Genomic DNA, 7,731 nt, shown 5'->3' on the forward strand with positions numbered 1-7,731 from the left:
AATTCTATGAAGACCTACAACACCTTCTAGAACTAACACCAAAAAAAGATGTCCTCTTCTTCATAGGGGATTGGAATGCTAAAGTAGGAAGTCAAGAAATCACCGGGATAACAGGCAAGCATGGCCTTGGTGTACAAAATGAAGCAGGACAAAGGCTAATAGAGTTTTGCCAGGCAGGGACCTAACAGAAACAGATGAGATTAAGAAGAGGTGGAAAGAATACACAGAAGAACTATACAGGAAAGATCTGAATGTCCCCGATAGCCATGATAGTGCGGTCACTGAACTTGAGCCGGACATCCTTGGGAGTGAAGACAAGTGGGCCTTAGGAAGCATTACTAACAACAAAGCTAGCAGAGATGACAGTATTCCAGCTGAGCTATTTAAAATCCTAAAAGATGATGCTGTTAAAGTGCTGCATTCAATATGCCAACAAATTTGGAACACTCAACAATGGCCGCAAGACTGGAAAAGGTCAGTTTACATTCCAATTCCAAAGAAGGGCAACGCCAAAGAGTGTTCAAACTACCGCACAAGTGCACTCATTTCACATGCCAGCAAGGTGATGCTCAAAATCCTACAAGCTAGGCTTCAGCAGTATGCGAACCGAGAACTACCGGAAGTACAAGCTGGGTTTCGAAGAGGCAGAGGAACGAGAGATCAAATCGCCAACTTTCGCTGGATCATGGAGAAAGCAAGAGAATTCCAGAAAAACGTCTATTTCTGCTTCATTGACTATGCCAAAGCCTTTGTGTGGATCACAACAAACTGTGGCAAATTCTTCAAGAGATGGGAGTACCAGACCACCTTACCTGTCTCCTGAGAAACCTGTACTGTAGCAGCCATATCGGGGGTCAGACTAAGTAGCCTCATGCAGTCTCATGCTTCATGTTCTTGCTGAGCTCTTTCTCCCTTGAATATATTGTTGTAAGCTGACGAGACACAGGAATTCCTTATCTTGTCAAAGGTCATACAATTGTATATCTTGTTCTCTGCTGTTCTCTCCTTATCATGGCTACCCTATAACCCAGTTCTTGTATTATAAACAATGGTGCTAGGAGAAGAAATGTTGAGGACTGCAACCCCACGCGGGAGGGGGAGGAGGAGCCGTTTCATATGTGTCACAATGTCTATAAAAACAATGAGCTGATGTATTTCGGGGCTTCTGGCTCTTTGGAAATGATTCCAGCCTTAAGCCCGCGCGTTAAATAATCTTTTTCCTTCACTCCGTGGTCTCTCTGACTCTGGGTTCTGCAACATAAATGGTGCCGTGACTCGGATGTGGCAGGCTCTGAGCCAGACTGGTGGCAGTTGCCTGCTCTTGATCGCCGCACCGGGAGGACGAGCTCGGCGCATGCCTCCCTTTCTTGGCGCCACCGACCTTTTTGTCGAGTGAATGGGAGAAAGCCTGCACCGGGATCGCCCAAACGGCAGCGAGCAGCAAGAGAACCTTGGGAAGCGGAGGAAGGAACTTGAGCCCTGCCTGTATCGCAGCTGCAATTGCATTGAAACCCACATTGGAAGCCTTCAGGAGAAAGGCAAGTATATGGGAAAAAGAGGGCCCCGCCTTTAGGGAGAAAGGCCACTGGGCAGAAAAAAAGAGGGCCCCGCCTTATGAAGAAGGTCAGTGTTGGTGGTATACGTAAGCAAAAGAACCTACTCCTTGCGGGTAGAAGGGGGGCCTGATCACACCCCCGAGTGGGTGCCAGTACCCAGCACGCCAGTACTCAGTAGGAAGCTGGGGAAGCCGCTTTCCGCTCTGGTAAAAAGTGGGAAAAGTGGGTGGCAGGGACATATGGATGCAGTGGAGAGATTGATGATTGTGTGAGTGGCTACTGCGGTTTCTGACGCATACCGTTGACCGTCCGGGTGCCCAGGCCAGTAACAAAGTGCGTGGTGCCCATCACCCCCCAGCGCCCTGAGTTTCGGCACTCACTGTTTCAGTGCTTTCGTGTGCCAGGTTAAAAGGAAAAAAAGAGTAAGTTTTTAAAATGTCTGTGAGAACCTGACAGAAGTAGAATAAAATTTAGAGAGGAGTTGCCCAGGTTAAAGAATCACGGCTAGAGAGCTGAGCTGTGCCGCTCTGTTTAGACAGAGGCCTTGCTAAAAAGTTAAAGGCCCTTGTCTGTCAGAAGGGGTGTAAGGCCACACTTTCCCTTTTTAAACTGATGCAAAAGTGGAGAGCCTTTGCTGGAAACATCGCATCTTCATTGCCCAGAGCCTTCACTGTTTGCCTCCATCATCATCTGAGCTTTTTAGAGACACTCTGCACATGGACTAAAATTTTAAATTGTCAAAGACTTGCCATGGACAGTGCTGTGAAGCTTTTGATAAACTTGAACTCTCATCGCTGTGGACCGTGTGTCTGTGTTTGTAGTCAGCTCAGGGTACAGCAGGCTGAGCTTGATCTGTGACTTTTAGATTTTCTTCTGCCAGAACTCATGCAGCATGGAGTTGCCGATGCAAAAATGGTGACCTAGAACTCTTTGCGTGTGTGGGTATGCCCGTCCCTTGATTTTGATGGGCCCTGAGCTTTCAGCCAGAAGAGCAGTATGATTGCTGGATCTGCTCCATCATGCCTCACCATGCTAAAAGTGCTTTCCATTCATTGTGTTAAATTGCAGAAAAAGTTTGTTGTATATATTTTATGATTTCTTAAATATCATAAAATATATGTGATATTTGCAGATTAGTGTTAGTTGCAACTCCAAATAATACTAAGTGTGGTTCCCAATGGATGACAAGGAGAGAAAAGACAAAAGCAAGTAGAAAAAAAGGAATAGAGAAAGTAGCAGACAGATAAAGGAGAAAAAAAGAAAAAAGAAAAAAGAAAAGGCAAGAGGCAAAGAAAAAACATTTGTAGAAAAGAAGCGTGGCCATAGTTGCCCCAGGGTAAATTAAAAGCAGCTGATTGTGCCTGGAGCTTATTACCTGGGGTAAAGTAGCCACAATAATGTAATAGTTCTTTAAGATGAAGAAAATGTAACTAGAAGGAGAAGAAGAGCCTATCCCAAATGTGTGTCATTGGGACTAGTGTAAGGCAGAAAGGTTTAAGTGAGTTTAACTTGAAAAAGACAAATAAAGAGACAAGGCTGGTGCATGGAGCAGAAAGTTTTATATAAAAAGTTTGAAACATGATCTGCAATACAGGCAGATCAGCAAAGAAAAAGAAAGTAAAAAAAAGAGAAAAAATTTGTCTTCCCATACTAATAAATAAAAGTGTTATCAAGCACTTTGGGAAGCGAAGTTGTTTACAGGAAGCTGTGCCTGAGAACCAAACACTTCTAGCCTATGCTGAAAATGCTTGCTAGTGTTGTGCTGCCTCATGGGTAACATGTATGGTATAAAACCCATTTAGCCCAATAGCTCGTGGTTCAGAGAAGCTGTCTGATCCAACCATTAGGTACGCCTGTGTGCTGTAAGTTACCCAATAAAGTCTCCTTGTAAGTAACCCCCCCCCCCACTGGAATCCCAAAACACAAGTGGGGCTAGAGCGCCTCACCCAGTATCAAACCCTGCTGTTAAAAGCCATAAAAGCAGGTATGAAGAAGTCAGTTAATATGACCAAAGTGTCTAAAGTGCTGCAAGGTGCCACCGAGGCCCCAGAGCGCACTTGGAGCGTCTTTCAGATGCCTATCGCCAGTACACCCCCCTCGACCCAGAGGCCCAAGAAGACGTGAACGAAAGAAGAAAAGAAGAAGACCCGGCAGAGGCAGAAGATTCTTAAAAAAGAACCAGTGTGCCCAGTGTGGACAAGATGGACATTGGTGGCATGAATGCCCAAATAAAATAAATCAAATACACAAAGGAGAAAACCAAAGGGGCCAGAATGGGCGAAGAGGGAGACAGCTTGAGAGGGGCCGTGACATTGACTTCATGATTGACACTGGAGCGGCATCAAGAGCAAGCAAACGTTAGCCTTAAACAAGAAGTCCAAACACTGAGCGAAGTTCTTCAAGCCCAGCGTCGCTTTGTCTTAAAAAAATAAGCCATTCCCATCACAGAAGTTCATCCTTTCCAACCAAGAGTTAAAGTATGAGTTAAAGAGGGAAAAATAACCCTTTGACTCCCAGATGGAGAGGACTGAAAACTGTCATACTTTCCACCCCCACAGCTATGAAAGCAGCTGGAGTTAAACCCTGGATACATTGGACACGAGTCAAGAGAGCGCGAGGGGGAGAGTAGACTGTAAACAGAAATCCTAAACATCCTTTAAAAATCATTCTAAAAAAGCAGTAAGAAGACTCAGGCTAGACCTTACTGTGGACACACCGGGAGACTGTCCCCCTGCGTACGGTCAGACCTGCAACTGGAGAATTGAAGAAGGGGACTAGACCCTACTGCAGCTTGCCAGGTGAATAGCTGCCCGGCGTACGGTCAGATCCCAAAGAAGATCAAACATGCGTGTTGTAGTGTTAGTAGTGTTGCATTGTGTCTCCTTAATAAGGTGCAAAAAGGGGGGCCAGCCCCTGAAAGGGAAAGTTTGTCCCAGCGATTTGCTGATAATTACTGGCTTCACCTGGCTAACATCACGAGAGTAAAACATTTTTGTTTGCCAAGAGATATACCTGCAAACAAGCTTATTAGCTCTTGCCTAATACCTGTCTGTAGACATCCTAGGAAAATTCAAAAAGATACCATGTTAAGAGTTTATGGTGTAAGTTTAACTTATTCCCAAAATGCTAATTGGGGCGTGGTTGCAAAGATCCTACCCTCTACAGAGTTCACTCTACGCACCCCCATCGTTGCTGAAACAAATGCTACATGTGCACGAATGCTTAATTGTCAAAAATTTTCCAGAAAATACAAAGCTATCCGTAGCCCCCTTCCACTGTAATAAAATTCAAAACATATATTTTAATGATGCCCACATGCTTTTGCCTCATGGATGGTTTTTAACATGTGGTTCCCGCACTTGGTCATTCATTCCTGCCAACTTGTCTAATAACCACCCATGTTGCCTCAGCCGCCACTTGAACTGGTGCCAATTCTTCCCCTGTAGCCCGAGAAAATCCGTCGACGGCAGCCTTGAGCACTCCAACTAACTAAACATTGTAATAGTCATATGCAGTTATATTCTGACTCAGAAAAATTGGCCTTAGCAATGTCACTGGTTGGGGTTCCAGGTTTAGCCTTGGCTGATCATCTGGAAATCAACCGGTTAGCTTGCAGCTTAGCCAAAAGCATAAATGCCACCTCACGAGCATTGTCATTGTTAAATAAAGAGTTGCATGATCTAAGAGGTGCAGTTCTAAAAAATAAAGCTGGTATAGATTACCTCTTCCTTCTTCATCATTTAAGTTGTGAGACACACGAAAAGCTCTGTTGTTTTAACTTAACTGATAATGGCAATGCTGTAGATGAACAGATCAACGAGCTGCACAATATAGTAGCTAACAAAACAATAAGACAAAACAATTAGCTCAATTAGTTGACCCTTTGGCTTCCAGATCTTAGCTGGCTTGAAGCATTGTTCATCCTAATTCTACCAGTGTTGTTCACAGAGATACTGTTATGTCTCTGCGTTCCTTGTCTTATGCGCTGTTTAACCAATCTGTTTTATGTCTCAGCTAATAAAACTGCTGCCCTCTATGCTCTAATAGCCCAACAAGAGGTAATATGTATGTCACAAAAAGCTTTGTATAGTTATCAAAAATGCTATAATTGTAATGAAATTATGCATTTAAGGGGGGAATGTAGCAGCCATATCAGGGGTCAGACTAAGTAGCCTCATGCAGTCTCATGCTTCATGTTCTTGCTGAGCTCTTTCTCCCTTGAATATATTGTTGTAAGCTGACGAGACACAGGAATTCCTTATCTTGTCAAAGGTCATACAATTGTATATCTTGTTCTCTGCTGTTCTCTTCTGTTCTCTCCTTATCATGGCTACCCTATAACCCAGTTCTTGTATTATAAACAATGGTGCTGGGAAAAGAAATGTTGAGGACTGCAACCCCACGCGGGAGGGGGAGGAGGAGCCGTTTCCTATGTGTCACAATGTCTATAAAAACAATGTGCTGATGTATTTCGGGGCTTCTGGCTCTTTGGAAATGATTCCAGCCTTAAGCCCGCGCGTTAAATAATCTCTTTTTCCTTCACTCCGTGGTCTCTCTGACTCTGGGTTCTGCAACAGTACGAGGGCCAAGAAGCAACAGTAAGAACCAGACATGGAACAACCGATTGGTTCCAGATTGGGAAAGGAGTACGACAAGGCTGCATATTGTCGCCCTGCTTATTTAACTTATATGCAGAGTACATCATGAGAATCGCCGGGTTGGATGAATCAGGTCGGAATTAAGATTGCTGGGGGAATTATCAACAACCTCAGATACGCAGACGATACCACCCTAATGGCAGAAAATTGATGCTTTCGAACTGTGGTGCTGGAGAAGACTCTTACGAGTCCCCTGGACTGCAAGGAGGTCATATCAGTCCATCCTCAAGGAAATCAACCCTGAGTGCTCATTGGAAGGACAGATACTGAAACTGAAATATTTTGGCCACCTAATGCGAAGAGAAAACTCCCTGGAAAAGACCCTGATGCTGGGAAAGACTGACGGCAAAAGAAGGGGATGGCAGAGGATGAGATGGCTAGATAGCATCACCGATGCAATGAAGATGAACTTGAGCACGCTCCGGGAGACAACGCAGGACAGGAAGGCCTGGCGTGCTATGGTCCGTGGGGTCACGAAGAGTCGGACATGACTTAACGACTGAACAACAATATTCTTGCATCTGGTTATCAGGGTGGACTAGACTGCATGCTGCTGGGGCTGACACACCTGTTCTCTTTGGTCTCCCTGTCAAAATTTCATGTGGGCTAAGTTCATTTCAAGCCTTGTGTGGTGCAGAGTGGTAGGCGGCAGTATTGCAACCAAAACTCTCCCCACGACCTGAGTTCGATCCCAGCGGAAGCCAGGTCTCGGGTAGCCGGCTCAGGTCGACTCAGCCTTCCATCGTTCCGAGGTCGGTAAAATGAGTACCCAGCTTGCTGGGGGAAGGTTAGTCACGACTGGGGAAGGCAATGGCAAACCACCCTGCTATAGTCTGCCATGGAAATGCCAGCACAAGCGGCGTCCCTCTAGGGGTCAGTAATGACCCAGTGCTTGCACAGGAGGAACCTTTCCTTTCTAAGTTCATGTCTTCCTGGGGTGGCCCTCATACTGAACAAGGCCAGGGGCAGTGCCTCTGGCCAGGGTAACTTGCTTCGCTCACAGATCTTTGCTATTTTATTCTTCAAAATGCTGTTCTGCCTTTCTGCTGCCCCCGCTGACTGAAGGTGATAGGGGCCGTGAAAATGTTGTTCAGTGGCTAGACTTTTGGCCACTAACTGGACCACTTGGCCCTTAGGCATTTGGATGGAGTCCATTCGCAGTGACAGGAAGGGCCTCTCCGGAGGAGGGTGCGCCTCCCTTTATTTATTTATTTATTTATATTTATTTATTTATTGCATCTATATCCCACCATTTTTCCCATCCAAGGAACCCAAGGCGGTGTGCATAATCCTCCTCCTCTCCATTTTATCCTCACACAGATAAGGCAGAGGTGCTCAATTGCTACTTTGGCTCAGTCTTCTCCCCAAAGAGGGTCTATGACCCCCCTGGCAAAGGCGAAGTGCAGGCTGAAGGGGCAGGATTGCAGCTTGAGATCGACAGGCATACGGTCAAGGAACACCACATTACTTTGAATGAGTTCAAATCTCCAGGGCCAGATGAACTGCATCCTAGAGTC

This window comes from Heloderma suspectum, chromosome 2, assembly GCF_057233095.1.
Source record: "Heloderma suspectum isolate Gila_16-S chromosome 2, 16-S_ref, whole genome shotgun sequence".
In the NCBI taxonomy this organism is placed as follows: domain Eukaryota; kingdom Metazoa; phylum Chordata; class Lepidosauria; order Squamata; family Helodermatidae; genus Heloderma; species Heloderma suspectum.